We start from the raw sequence: 15,370 nt of genomic DNA on the forward strand, positions 1-15,370 counted from the left end.
TATCAACATTATTGATGGGGAAATATTAGGGGCAGGAGCCCGGAGATCAGGTTCCCGGTCCCTCCCCTACCCGGAGGTGGGAGGGACGGACGGAGTGGGTGGTGGCGGAGGTGGTGTTGGGGTGTGCTGGGACGCGGGTGGCTCAATGCACCCGCATTAACCACTCTTGGGGTTTATTTATAATTTTCTTGTCTGTAAGTTGGGGTGGCGGGGAGAGAAGGATGAAGGATTGATTTGGCTAGTACCCTAACCCTTAAGGTCTTTCCCAGGGTTGAGGCCGGAGTGGGGGAGTGGGGGATGGAGGAGGGACAGGAAAAGTGATCAAAAGCGAAGACCAAGTTTGGAAAACCCACCGTAGGCTCGGTTATTTTCCAAGCCCCAGTACTTCGCTTCCCCGAGAGTTTCAGAAACTCTTTCCTTAACTGCTGTCGCTCAAATCCTCATCTCTCCTCGGCCACTGGAGAGGTTTCAGACCCGAGGCTTCGGGGAGCCTGCTCAGGTGGGTACCCCCGGCCCCGGCGGAATCTGTGCCGAGAGCGCTTTGCGCACTGGCTCTCCGGTAGTCAAGTCTCGGCAGTGGTGAAAAGGCGCACTTTCTAGGGGAACCCGCAGTCCGCAGCCAAGGGCTATCTGCAGCCCTGGCGCCGGGTGCAGCGTGGGGACCAGGCGCCCAGGCGCCAGCTCCGGCGGGAAATTCAGCCGTGGCGAGCGGAGGGCGGGCTTGGTAACCCATCGCGTGCATCCCACCCAAGGGTCCCACACTACCGGCAAACTTCCTCTTTCTTCTCTTGCAGGGCCATCTGCATGCCGGACGTTTAGAAACTGACTTCTTCGCTGGCGACCGCAAGTGCCTGTGATTTTTTCTTTCCGTCTACATTGAACATCTTATACTGAAACTCACTGCACCCTGCGTGCCACAGTGCCTCGCTAAGGGGTCTCTGGGTACAAAATGTCTCTCAAAGGAAATGTATCGAGGTAGAGAAAGTGAAAAAAACTAATCGAATTTATAAAAAGAAAACCTTTGCTTCCTTTTGGTTAAAATCCTTTTGCGGTCTTCTGAGCGTGGAAAAAAAAGTCATCACCATGCAATAGAGTGTAGCTAATTCCTGGAAACCCATTAGGAGGGTGTCCAGAAAGCCCAGCAGGGCTCACAGATTCATTCCCATCTTTGAGCTCAAGAAGTAGGACTTTTGGATCCAGTGAATAGAAATCAGTTCTTATATGTTATCTGTTGGGAATAGGTGTGGGACCTCTGAAGCCCTGGACTTTGTGTGTGTGGGGGGGTGTGACTGGGGGTCTGCCAGGAAGCTCATTTTCATTCATAAAGAAGATTCGCTTAAATGACCTCCCTATGGGACCCCTCGATGAGCTAATTTGGCAAATCTCTTGCAACAAACTTTATATGTTTTGCCTCTTTCTCCAGCAAAAGGTCCCTTTTTATAGAACAGATCAACAGTTCCCAAAGAGAGGTGCATCTTGGTTTTGTAAAAAGCTGCATACAGTGAGACCTTGATTGGGCAATTGCTTCTTGTTGGTCAGCGTTTGGAGAGGGAAGCACCATTTGGTTTCTGTTTGATCAATCAAATGGCCACATGGAACCATCCCGGGGGCCTGGCCCTTGTCTGTCTGGCAGCCTGTGAGCAAGGCTGGACTGTCACTCACATTATGGGTAATTTACAAATCTCCCACGTCTCAGCAAGCTATGACTTTCTTAGGGAATATTTCTCTCGACTGAGAAAGGGCTTTCTCTGAGAGACATATTTCTTTTTGGGGAGTGCAGTGAGTCAGAGTTGTCACTGCAAACTTCACTTCATCCATCCTGTGCAGTTCAAACCTGCATCCTTCGTAGCTCCATATGTGTGATGAGTGGAAAAAAAAGGGGGAAGGGGATAACCCATTGCTTTCTTCTCCTCCTTTCATCTTTTCCAGCTCAAGGAAGTTTTCTATACTGTTGCACTGATATTTCTTTCTCCTAATGTTCACCTTCATTTCTCCAGCCACAGTTACAATTGTTTCCGTCTTAATACCCAGTTTAACATGGAGTTTTAAATTTAAGAGACTACAGTTTTCCAGTTCCAAGCCTGTTGCCCTGTTTCCTTGTGCCTTCTCAAAACAGAGGCGATTACTTCTTAAGTTATACAGTTATCAACACCGACACATTTATGTCAGAAATCAGTTCTGCTTTTTTGGTGCCTCTTCCCATTTATAATGCTCATTGTGTCCCAGCCTCTAGTCTTTCATCCTGGGTTCCCCTCACCCCCAGACTCTTTGACATACTCCATAGCAAAACCCCATCCCTGGAAGCCTTGCTCAGAATCTCCATCAGGTTGTGATGCATGGAACTTCTACTTAGAACTTGGCCCAAGACTGGCTGTGGCCTTTCCCCAGGGCCTGAAAAACGGGAAGATGCCAGCAAATCTCTCCTTCTCTAACCCAAACAGAAAGATTTCAGGAGAATTCAGGTTGGAAAGATTTTCCAGGTTTGTTTTTACTTTCTCTTTCCCCCCTGGGCCCCCTAGTACCTCCAGTTTGGAAGGATAGTGCTAAGAGAACCAGCCTCTTAGCTCAGGTTCCGCCCCCCCCCCCCCCACCCCCCGACCCTCCCTTGACGATCTCTCCTCTTCTGATCTCAGATACTTGCCAGGAACTAGCTTTATTCACATCGTGCTTGGGAGTTGGAGTTGGACTCTTGGGTGCCTGTGCTGGCTCTGTCGTTTGATGGTATCTTGGGAACACCGTCGTGGGTGTGCACCCGTGTGGTACGTAGCTTTGGTCAAATTGATTTCACTAGCCGCTGTTTCCTGCTCTGTCAAGTGTAGCTAATGGAGAGGAAGCGCGGAGCTTAAGAGCATCCAGCAAGGACTCGGCTTTGCTTCCTCCTAGCAGTGTGACCTCCATATGCCTCCAACAGTTTCTCATCTGTTAAATAGGGATAATAATAGTCCTTATTTCATAGAGCTCTTGAGGGTTAAAAGAGTTAATATGTGTGAAGAGTTTAGAATAGTGGCTGGTATGTAATTAGCACAACATAAGTGTTAACTATTATTGTTATTACCTCACAGGCTTGTTGTGGGAATCAAATGATACAATATGGCTAAAATATCATTCTCTATTCATCCACATGCATGTGTGTGCTCAGTCTCCACCAACTCGTGACCCCTAGGCTGTAGCTTGCCAGGTGCCTCTGCCCATGGGATTTCCTAGGCAAGAATACTGGAGCGGGTTGCCATATTCTTCTCCAGGGAATGTTCTCAACCCGGGGATTGAATCCACATCTCTTGCCTCTCCTGCATTGCCAGGCAGATTCTTTACCACTAGCACCGCTTGGGAAGCCCTGTTCATCCACCCATCCATTCATTATTTATTTATTCATTCATTCACTCTACATAGTAACACGCAAGGCATGGAGAATAACTCTGAAACAAACACTATCAATCCTTTCAATTAATCCAACATTATTTCCTGGGATCCTGTTATCAGTGCCTGGTTAAGTGTTGGGCCTGAGGGGAATAGTATAGGAGCAAAAGTAAGAGTGGGAAGTCCCAACTCATAGAGAAAATTAAAATTAGAACAGGCTGTGTGTGCACCCAGTCCTGTTGTGGTGCATGTGGGTCCTTTGGGCCAGGGATAGATCATCTTCATGCTTCTAGAAGGTTCATAAACACCAATGGACATGTAAGTGGCCTGTTACTTAGGTTCCAGGCTGTATGCACCTGGTTGTTTTATCTGGCTCACATGTTTGTCCTTTTGATGGTATGGACTCCTCTGAGTTGTGCAGAAAATAAAACAATAAAATGGGTGCTGTTTTCCTTTGGGCCCCCTTGAAAGGTATAAATCACTTACAGTGTTCACTTAGATCCCTCATTTCTGGCTTTTTTTGCTTTCCATTTTGGTCTGATTATAAAAATGAACCATGGGTATTATAGTAGCATATTCTGTAGGCAAATGTAGTGGTTGCGATGGAAAAATCTCCTGTCAGTCTGTCCTGCTCCCCCCAGGTATTGGTCTGTTCTGGATGCAAAGCCTCCGGTGGCTGCTGCGTGGACCAACTTAGTATTAGAACCATGTTGTGACCAAATGTAATTTAACATTCACTGGTGGAATGCAAAGTGCTCTTGTGAACCCCCTCCCTTCCCCTGTGCTTTGAGATTAAAACACATTTTATGGTTAGAATCTGGAAAAAGAATGAAAGAGTCTGGGCAAGTATACCTGTTAGCAGTGGAGTTGTGTAAAACGGGAGAGAAAATAGCACATGTGCACCGGTCTCGATGTAATAACAGCTTCCTTGGGAAGCATCGGCCAGCAAATGCAGTTTAAGACCATCACAGATGTCAGTGAGCAGGGGCTGAGCTTGCTTTTTGCCCCAGCGTTGAGGGAGCAGACTCGATTTAATCTGTCACTTGATGTCCTTCTCCTCAAAAATAGTGCCCGGGGGCTCTCAGGGGCTTTATTTAGAGGCTCTTAGGAGCTTGGCAGTATGTAAATTATGCGTGAGTGTCCTTCATAGTTCCCAGTGGTCACCATCAGAGGGGTTTAAACATGATTTAGCCTTTCAGATGATTTGTGGGAGTGCTGGGGCCAGCCAGTGCAGTGGTTTCTCACCATTGCATTAAATAGGTTTCCATGTCTTGCTTGGCTGCTCTGTCCATTCACCTCCTGGCCTCCGAGTTGGTCTATGAGTCACCTCCCAGTGTTGGTGGGTGACCTCTCAAATATCCTTACTATATTAGGGAGTTCTGAGATTTTTTCAAAACAGAAGTTTTATGACTTTAAAAAAATACCATTCAATCCGTAGTGACTGCAGAGCTTCCCATTCATTTATTCTTTCATGCATTCAACCCACATTTATTAAGCACCTACTATATGCTCCTTATTGGTATTGGGTTGGCGAAAAAATTCATCCCAGTTTTTCAGTAACAGTGTATAAAAACCCGAACGAACTTTCTGGCCAACTCAGGGTTTTAAGCACTAGGAGGAAATCGGGCTTGAAAAAGGTTGCTCTGTTTCCTTCCTCCCTTTCCTCTCCTCCTTTTTGTTATTAAGCTTTTATGAGGATTAGGGAAATTGTTCTTTAAAAAAAAATTTGACTTTTCCAGCTGAGTGTCTAAAACAAATTGTGGAACATCCATGCAATGAAATATTAGCCACGAAAAAGGAACTGCTGATACTTGCGGTGATGTGGATGAATCTCAGAAGTATTATGCTGCATGAAAGAATCCAGAACCAAAAGACACCACAAAGTATCACTGCTTTTACATAACATTATAGAAAATGAAGGGCTTCCCAGGTGGCGCTAGTGGTAAAGAACCTGCCTGCCAATGCAGGAACCTAAGAGACACAGGTTCAATCCCTGAGTCAAGAAGATTCCCTGGAGGCGGAAATAGCAACCCATTCCAGTATTCTTGCTAGAGAATTCCATGGACAGAGGAGCCTTGAGGGCTACAGTCCATGGGGTTGCAAAGAGTCAGACAAGACTGAAGTGGCTTAGCACACACGTAGACAATTAAAGCCAATTTATAGTGACAGAGAGCAAATCAGTAGTTTAACATTTGCCTGGGTTGGAGGGGAGGGAGGGAAAGAAGATTATTGAGGGGCACAGGGAAACTTTGGGGGATAATTGAAAACTTTGCTATCTTGATTGTAGTGAAGGCTTCACAGTTACAGACGTATTTCAAAACTGATCAAATTGTATACTTTACGTATGGGTGGTTCAGTATTCTTAAATCATAGCTCAGTAAAGTTGAAAAATAAGGTTTCTCATTTTCACCAGTATGGGAAATGGATGTGCGTTAAGGAATTTGAAGAGAAAATGGAAATTGTCGCTGTCATATTTGAACACTTGAGCCCTTAGGAGTTCTCTGGTGCTTGGTCACACTTGATGTGGGTACAGGTCTTGGCTTGAGTGGGGGTGGCACTGGCATTGGCTCCTGCATGGACCCTGGAACAAGTGTAAACCTCTCCTTGTGGTTTTGAGTACTGGTGACTCTCAAACAAAAATTCCTTTGAATGCCAGATACTAATCCAGTCTGGGAATTCGAGGACCTGTGAGTGGTGAGAGGTCACAGCCCCCGCCGGCAGGTGCATCAGACGGAGTTCAGGGTCTGAGGCACTATAGCACTGTCCAAACTGACTTAGGGATTATTGATTGGATGGTTATTTTGAAATTCCATAGTCCATAGCTGACCATGAGGGATAATCTTTGTTGATGGCTCAGTTTTTCTTTATCTCTCTAGGATGTCATGGACCAATACTTTTGTAGAATAAAATAAAAATATAGTATTAGAAAAACATGGAAAAGAAAACAGAGTCATACAAGATATAAGCCCCAAACTGTAGTACAGGCATACCTCAGAGATAATTGTGGGTCTGATTCCAGACCATGGCAATAAAACCGCTATCACATTAAAGCAAGTCACACGAATGTTTTGGTTTCCCAGTGCATATAAAAGCTGTGTTTACACTGCACTGTAGTCTATTAAGTGTGCACTTGCATTATGTCTAAAACAATGTACACACCTTAATTAAAAATGCTTTATTGCCACAATACGTTAACCATCATCTGAGCCTTTAGCGAGTCATAGTAGTAACATCAAAGATCACTGATCACAGATCATCATAACAAATAGAACGAGAGTGAAAAAGTTTGAAATATTGCAAGAATTACCAACATGTGACACAGAGGCATGAAGTGAGCACATGCTGTGGGGACACTGGCGCCCATCGACCTGCTCAACACAGAGTTGCCATGAACCTTCAATTTCCAAAACAGTGCAATAAAGCAAGGCACACCTGTACAGTCTCAGCAACATCAAATTATTCTGGCAACCTGCCAAAGTAACTTCTAGCTGCTTACTTTCAGTTTCTCTGGCTGGGGTGTGGTAGATTAACAATGCACTGGACCAAGCGCTGATCCGTAGACCACAGTTTGAGTCACTCTGGGGTAGCTCAGAACCTCTCAGCCAGTGTGGTCACAAGGAGGGTAGTGGTGTGTAAGTGCTCAAGGAAGCTGGATGGGGGTTGGGGCAGCCTGAGCCCCCAAGGGCCAGTTGCCTCTGGTCACAAGGAGCTTCTACTTTTGATCACACCTGAGCCACACGGGTGTTCCAGGGGTGTCTGTGGAAAAGGTTAGGAAGAATCTCATACTGGTGGTTCTCACATTGAGGGAGCAAAACAATTGCGGGTATAGGACTTGCTAAAAATGCATGTTTCTGAACCACAGCTCCATAGATTCGAATTCAGTATCTGGGGAGTATGGGCCAGGAATCTGCGTTTTTATCAATACCCTAGTACATGCTAATGACCTCACATGCATGTGTTCCAAGACCTCATTTTGAGAAGCACTCAGGCAGGCATAGGGGAGGTGGGTTAGTGACAGAGTTTTCTCCATCAGTGTGTACTTCCTTCTCTCTGCAAGCTACGTTTAAGGTCAGAAATCAAACTGAGAGATGCTTCCATCAGTGTGCTTAGCTTCAGCAAAAGACACTGTTTTATTTCAACACACAAATAACCTCTGAAGGGACTTGGGGGAGGGGTTCACAGATTCTGGGAGGGCAAGAGTCAGATTCAGGACTATCTTAGATTTGATTTCCAGAAGAGCTCCCAGGAGACATCATTACATAAGTCCCCTGCATACAAATGGGTTCTGTTCCAAGAGAGTATTTGTAAGTTCAATTTGTTTACAAGTCCAACAAAGTTAACCTAGGTACTCAGTTGTTATAGATAATGCCAAGACACGTGAACTAACGTACATGATTGGACCTGCGAACATGTTTGCATCTTTGAAAAGTTTGCAACTTGAAGGTTCAAATGTAGGGGTCTTGCTATAATGCCACTGGAAACAGCTCCACTGCTGAGCCCACAAAAGCTGCCACCAGCCCCATTCCTGGGGCATCCTCAGCGAACTGGATTCTTTATGGGCCCTGGCTCAGGAGTCAGTTTTTAGCTGGGAATTTGGTGACGGCTTCATAGCTGCAAGGGAAGCTGGGGAAATGACCACTGGCGTCTTCAGCTTCTGTCCCAGGGGTGATCTAAAGCTTTAGCAGTGGGGTGTTTCTCTGAGCTGGGTGAGCCAGGGCAATATCAGGTGTCCCTACCAACTCACAGTCTCACTCCCCATCTGAGACCTTCATGGCTGTCTTCTTCTTCCTTTGCGCATCACAAAAGACCCAGAGAACACTGTCAGAGGCAACAGTGAGCTCACCTGCAGGCATGTAGAGCAGCAACAACCCTTCTGCAGGGCTCCATCCTCTACATTTGAATGGGGCTCCTTTGTCCTCTTCACAGTTCAAACAGAAGCCTTGGAGGATCCCTTAGAAATCTCATCAGGCACCATCAGCCCTCAGCAGCCCCCTGGAATGTTCTCAGGAAAAACGGAGAGAGAAGGTAGTTGCTGTTGGTTGTACACAGGCCAGGACTTGGGCTGGGGTGGAGTCAGTGCACATACTAGCCCCACAAATGTCCCCATTTTACAGATGAGAAAACTGAGACTCTTGAGTAATTTCCTCGGCACCATGGAGCTGCTGGAGGCCTGAGACCAGTCTCAAGACATCTCTATGAGAAAACAAAAAAAGTTTTCAGATTTTAGAAGGCCCAGGTGAGGAAGGGACTTGGGGTGGCATTTTGGTTTTCACACTATGGACATAATCTGAACTTCTTTCTTGATTTCAAAGGATAGGAAGATGGAAGATGGAGTCTGAGGGCATGCGTTCATTAAAATCTCAGGAGCTGTGATTGCTTTGTATTTTTTGTAATGGGTGCTTTGGAACTGATGAAACTGAATTGCTTTGAGCAAAGCTAACCCATCTTAGCAAATTAAACCATCTCTGGTTCTAGGTGAGTTCATAGCTGAAGCTGGTGGTCAGTCTCAGTGATCTCTCAGCCCTCAGTCCTGCCTTCGACATGACCTAGTAGTTAAAATAGGCAGAAACTTCTGTGTCTTCTTTTTATTCCGATGACTATAGTTGAAAAGTAGTATAGGTGCAGGAGAAAGAGCCAAGATTTGGGGGAAAGATGTGTGAGTAAAAACCCTTGCTCTTGTTATCAGCAGCAGAATTTCCTGAGTCTCTTGAGCTGGTAGAGATTCATTCCCTCCGAGGTAACCCGAGGGATTTCACCTGTGCAGTCACCTGTCTGGGGTGGTGGTGGTGAGGGGCCACCAGACTGTCAGCTCCACGAGGGAAGGACACATGGCAGGCATTCAGTACATATTTGTGGAATGAATGAATCTAGCGAGAGAAAGCTATGGGTCTGTGCACATTCTAAAATGCTGCCAGATGCTAGCGGCCTTGTACTGTTCAGTTCAGTCGCTCAGTTGTGTCCAACTCTTTGCGACCCCATGGGCTGCAGCTCACCAGGCTTCCCTGTCCATCACCAACTCCCAGCACTTGCTCAAATTCATGTCTTGTACTGTTAAGATAAAGCAATGTCTCAGCTTCAGAGCCTTCAGACATGATATGGGGATTGTGTTAGAATGCAGATTCTGAATGGGAAGGTCAGGGCTGGGGCCTGAGATTCTGAATTTCTAACCAGCTCCAGGCATCAGGATGTGGATGTTGCAGATCATGGACCACGCATAGTGTAGTGAGGGTGGAACTGAGTGGCCAGTAAGTGCACAGGGCATGCCAGGTGGGGCTGGGGTGTGTAATGGGTCCCCTAGGCCAGTCACCTTCCAATAGGTGCAGGGTTCAATTCTCCAGCTCGTCCTGGTTCCAGGAATCTCTCCAGTCTGACACCACGCCCATGAAGGGACAGAAAGCAGGAGCTCTTCTCATGTGGCAGTGAGTGCAGCCTGGCTGTGGTGTCCATATTTGGTGAAAATGATCCCTCTGGCTGCCCATTACTCTGAGTCATCCGTGCATGGCACAAGCATTAATAACCACTAATACTTGTTAGGCATGGTGGTGTGTGCTAAGCGGTCGGCACAAGCTTGGCACGTGAGAGCCGCTTCAGAAGAGGTTGCTGCAGCCGCTGCTGCTGAAGATTGTTTTATGAGATCCTGTCCATCTCTTTTACTTCTCTTGGCAGCTCGATGGTGTGGGTGTTAATTTTGTGGCTCTGGAACATCTCTCTCAGGCTTCCCTGGTGGTTCAGATGGTAAAGAATCAGCCTGCAATGCAGGAGACCTGGGTTCGATACCTGGGTTGGGAAGATTCCCCTGGAGAAGGAAATGGCAACCTGCTTGAATATCCTTGCCTGGAGAATTCCATGGACAGAGGAGCCTGGAGGGCTATAGTCCATGGGATTCCAAAGAGCCAGGCTTGAACGTGTGATTTTCACTTTCTCTCTAGATTGTGGACATACCAGGCTCATTCTCACCTCTACGCCTTTGCTTGCGGCCGCGGTTTACCCTGGGGGCAGTTTCCACCCCGTGGACATTTGGCAGTGTCTGGAGACATTTTTGGTTGTCATGACTCAGGGAAGGGTTTGCTACCTGCACCTAGTCCGGGAGACCACAGATGTCTCGAAACATCCTGCAATAGATAGCATGACCACCCCCCCCCACCCCGCCCATGACTAATAGTTACAGGGTGTAAAATGAATGTCATAGTGCTCAGGCTGAGAGACTCTGGGTGAGCCAGTTTTTCCTCCAGAGACTACTGTCCCCCAGTTCCACCTGTGAATACCCTCTGGGTCTCTAAGCTGACTTTGGAGTAGAATAATCTCCTTAGGCTATTTTCCTAACTTTTAAGACCTTAGAGCATCTTTTTAAAAAATTAATTAATATATTATTTTTGGCTCTGCTGGGTCTTCAGTGCTGTTCGGCTTTTCTCTAGTTGTGGAGGGCAGGGGGCTACTCTTCACTGAAGTGCATGGGCTTCTCATAGCGGTGGCTTGTCTTGTTGCAGAGTGTAGGTTCTAGAGTGTGTGGGCTTCAGTTGTGGTGGCTCGAGGGCTCAGTAGTTGTGGTACACAGGCTTAATTGTTTTGTGGCATGTGGGATCTTCCTAGACCAGGGATCGAGCCTGCATCTCCTGTGTTGGCAGGTGGATTCTTTATCACTGAGTCACTAGGGAAGCCCCTCAGAAAAATGGCATCTTAATGCTATAGGTTCAAATTCAGGCGAGTGAGAGCTCCCCTGCCATTCCCACCTGCCTTTTACAGTAAGAATGCTGTGAGCGGAGCAATTGTTTTGCCCATTTTAACACGTGTAGGGAGTAAGGAAGGAGAGGGCCTCCATGGGGGTGTGTCTGTGTTGTCTATTTCAGAACAAGGCCTTACAGCTCTTGGCTACTTCCCATCACACTCCGACCAAGCCCAGCAAGGGATGTCTGCCGGGAGTGAGGAGGCAGAATGCTTGGCCCTGCCTTGGCTGCAGCATCCAGACTTTTTTTTTCTGAGAAAGAAGAAGAAGGGAAAAAGCCTGTTAGGCAATGATTTTGGCAGCATCATGCCTTTTCCTCTCCGAAAAATGAGGCAGGACTGTTGAGGTGTGGCCTCCCTGGGGTAATTTAATCTGGAACGCCTCTCCTCAGCACATGGGTCTCTGCCACACCTCCCAGGGAGCCGGGAGCTGCCACCAACCCTCCATCAGCATTCCTCGGGAGATCTGCTCTCTCAACATGACCCACGGGAATAATATAGGCGAAGGGGTCTTGGAGACAGCCTGCTCAGTACTGGCAAGCCAGGGTAAAGCTGTTAAACAACACAAGGAAATGTCCGCTGGGATGTAGGAGGCCAGGTGACAGGCTGGTGGCGTGATGCCTCCTGGAAATGGTTTCTTCGCTGTGAGCTTATGGGGGACGTTTATCAGACAGGCCTGCCAGGGGATGAGCCTCCCTCCTGTCTCTGGTAGCCTTTCAGTGCTCGTGATGGTGCCATCCGTGTCGGGCCTGAGAGATGGCTGTGCTACAGGCACCTCTGTCAACACATCTCATTGATTAGCTCTGCTCCTGCGTCCCTGGATCAAAGGAGAAGGAGTAAAAAGTCGGGAGCTACAGTAGCCCCAGCAGCGTAGTATTGGGGCCTGATAGTTCTCAAGACTGCTCCCCTCCGGATCCCCATTCTGTGCACCGCCCCCACACCCAGGGACGGCCTGAGCCTGCCTGCACAATGGCCTTTCAGAAAGATGCATGCTTCTTCTGATTTTTTTTTTCCTCATCGAAGTGATGTGGCTGTGATTCATTTTTCCATCATTGACACATTGGACTGCTGTTAAATAGGATTGAAAGTAATTAATCTGGGGTGTAACACCTGAGAATCCCATTCATAAATAATGCTTTCCTTGAGCACCCCAGCACTGGTATGCCAGGGGAGATTTTACAAATCCAAAGTTTGAAGCCCAAACTCACAGGAAAGAGTGTGTACCCAACCCTCTGCCTTTGCATGTGACATTCAATGGCCATCATCAGTATATTGTCATCAGTCCTGTGCACGCATAAACAGTCGTGTCCAGCTCTGCGAGCCCATGGACTGTAGCCCACCAGTCTTCCCTGTCCATGGGATTTTCCAGGCATGATTACTGGAGTGGGTTACAGTTCCTTCTCCAAGGAATCTTCCTGACCCAGGGATCAAATCCACATCTCCTGAGTCTCCTGCATTGGCAGGTGGATTCTTTACCACTGAGCCACCTGGGAAGCCCCATGAAGGGCCATGTTTATGGCACGTACATAAGAGTTTACAGTGTAGATCCACCACCAGCCCCAACCAGGGCTAAAACTCATCTTCCAAATAAAAACCACAAAGGCACTTTAGCAAAAGTTCTGTTCTTTGGCTGCTCGGGCTGCCAAGAAAGATCTGCTGAGAATAAGGCAGGCTGAAATGAGAGTCAGAACACGTGAGTGTGAGGCGTGGAAAGAGAGCATCCCGGAACCATCATCAGCTGGGGCAGAGCTGAATGGTTAAGGGCATGGCCAATCCTGGTGGTGAATTGTGGCTCCATCACTTGTTAGCTGTGTGACCTTGGACAAGTCACCCAGGTTCTCCAAGCACCAGTTTATTCATGATAGTAATAGTACCTGGCCTCATACAGCAATTCTAAGCATTAAAGAACTAATGTGCAGAAAATGTGCAGCATGTCCCTGGGGGTTAATAGTAGCTTCATAAATGTTAGGAAGAAGAAAAAGATGCTGTTGATGATGACATTGTTGATGGTGATGGTCGGTACCTTGGTGTGTGGAATGTACTAAGGGATAATGTACGGCCACATGCCTGATTCAGACCCGTCAGGTAAAAAGCAGGTTTGACCACGTAAAGCGTGCTTGATGGTAAAGAGGCCAGGAGGAGCAGTTACAGGCACGTCCCTGGGATAAATGTTTGACCTCCAGAGCTGGTCTTGGACCTCTGCCCTTGAGCCCTTCACCTTCATCTGTTTTCCTCCTGGGGCCCATTGTCTGTGCATCCCCAGACTGTGAAGTGATTTTCACGTTAGGGCTGATGAGCCACGGTTAAGAAGGAACATTTGTTGCCCAAATCATCACTCAACATGCTAGTTGGTTTGGTGTGGCTGTTGGATGTGTCTATGCCTTCCTTCCATTGTGTTCACCTGGTGTTGCCAATTCTTGGTGGAGATGGCAAACAGGACATCCCAAGTAGCCAGAATCTGAGTGCCGAGGGCAGAGTGGCCAGTTGAGCAACCAGGATTCTGTGCATCCTTCCTGCTGACTCCACACCTTGTGTTTAACTCAGTTCATCCCTTCATGGGGGCCATCTGAGTCTGTAATCGTCTCAAGAGCTGCCGTGTCCTGAGCTAGGCATTCAGTGTACAACTCTCCAAGTGCAATTGCAGTGAAGCTTCACAGCAGCCTGACAAGGAGGCGCTTTTATCTGGCAAGCCTTCTTGGCTGCAAGCAACCCAAGCTGACTTGCTGTTCCAGAAGGAGGGAATTTATTGGAAGGAAACTGGGGGCTACAATGTAAGTGATGACTCTTGCTCTTCAGAAACTGGCCTTATGTTAATTGTCAGAAGGCTGGAACTCAAGGCTGTGGAAAGGGGCAGGGACCCAGTGAGCCCCTGAGAGCTGGGTGGCAGGGGAGAGCTGGTCCTGGTGACCCCTGTGCTGCTTCAATCACTATGACTTCCAGTCTTCTCCAGGTCCTAGTCCCTCAATCTGGATTTGCTGAGTTTTGCATCTGGAGCTGCCATGTGGCTGGGCCAGGGGAGGGAAAAAAAAATGCTCTTGTCTGTTAAGCATCAGTAATGCCAGGCAGACTCCATCTTTCACCAACACTATACCCCATTTGGGATCCCCCCAAAAGAGTGGGATGTTTGGGAGGCTGCATTCAAGATAGCCCACACTGGCAAACAACCCCCAGAATACATTAATGGCTTCACTGTACAGATTAATAAGCTGATGCTCATAAGGGTTGGGTAGATGACCCAACTTCATACAGACATGAAGTGGCAGAGCTGGGATATGCACTCAAAGTTCAGACACTGGCTTCCCTGGTGGCTCATTCGGTAAGGAATATGAATGCAATGGAGGAGACCGTCTGCAATGTGGGAGATGTGGGTTCGATCTCTGAATCAGGAAGATCACTTGGAGAAGGAAATGGCAAACCACTCCAGTATTCTTGCCTGGAAAATCCCATGGACAGAGGAGTCTGGGGGGCTACAGTCCATGGGGTTGCAAGAGTCAGTCGTGACTTGGTGACCAAACCACCACCACCAGACACTAAGCACTTAACCACTAAGGTAGGCTCTTCCTTTCAGTTGATACTGCATCTGTTAGGATGAGCTCCGCTGCTGGTAACATGATACTCTTCCCAGACTGATCTAACAATAAGGAAATTTATTAACCTCCAGCCCCAGCACTGGTGAATCCAGGACCTCTGCCATGGCAGCAGGGACCTGTGCCAGCCTCGTCGTTTGGCTGCAGGATAGTAATCACCAGCATCTGGACTCCTGGCTTCCTTGTTCATGTCTCACTGGGGAAAGTGGGAGTAGACTTTCCGATTCTGTCTCCTTAAAGTGCATGAAAGAACGTCCTTGGAAGCCTCTAGCAAATCTCCCCCTCAGTCTCAATGACCAGAATTGGGTCATGTGACCATGACAAAAACACAGGCTGGATATGATTAACCTCAAATCTGTCACTAGAGCTGGTGTCAAACCCTCAACTGCGTGGCCTTTCCAAGATGAGAGTGGGGATTCAGACATTGGGGAGTTGACCGTGGTCCACTGTGGACTTGATAATGCATTTAAATAGCCATAAGCGTGTAAGTTTCACATATCTGGTACTTATAACAGGGACCCAGGCTGGTCAATATATTCACCATACTGATTGGAGTCCTAACTCTATAAATAACTCACTAAAATCCCCCTGCAAAGCAGGAGACATGGGTTTGATACCTGGTTTGGGAAGATGGACAAGGAAATGTCAGTTTCTTTTCTCGAGAAAGGGCCTCAGTCTTTAATTCAGGAGCTTTCAAGCTTTTG

General features: G+C 47.5%; 1 protein-coding gene across 4 annotated transcripts in view; it reads left to right on the forward strand.

The window, feature by feature from the left end:
- The window catches only part of LOC101906490 (uncharacterized), a 102,857-nt gene that overhangs the window by 3,817 nt on the left and 83,670 nt on the right, over positions 1-15,370 (forward strand). For 2 of the 4 annotated variants that reach the window (XR_009491297.1, XM_059877425.1), the window contains exon 2: positions 795-1,028. The gene's annotated coding sequence lies outside the window, so the exon portion shown is untranslated. Of the gene's footprint in view, positions 1-5; positions 500-794; positions 1,029-15,370 lie in introns of those variants that run through there. The other 2 variants (XR_009491298.1, XR_009491299.1) reach the window with 2 other exon arrangements.

This window comes from Bos taurus, chromosome 18 (assembly GCF_002263795.3).
Source record: "Bos taurus isolate L1 Dominette 01449 registration number 42190680 breed Hereford chromosome 18, ARS-UCD2.0, whole genome shotgun sequence".
Classification (NCBI taxonomy): Eukaryota; Metazoa; Chordata; class Mammalia; order Artiodactyla; family Bovidae; genus Bos; species Bos taurus.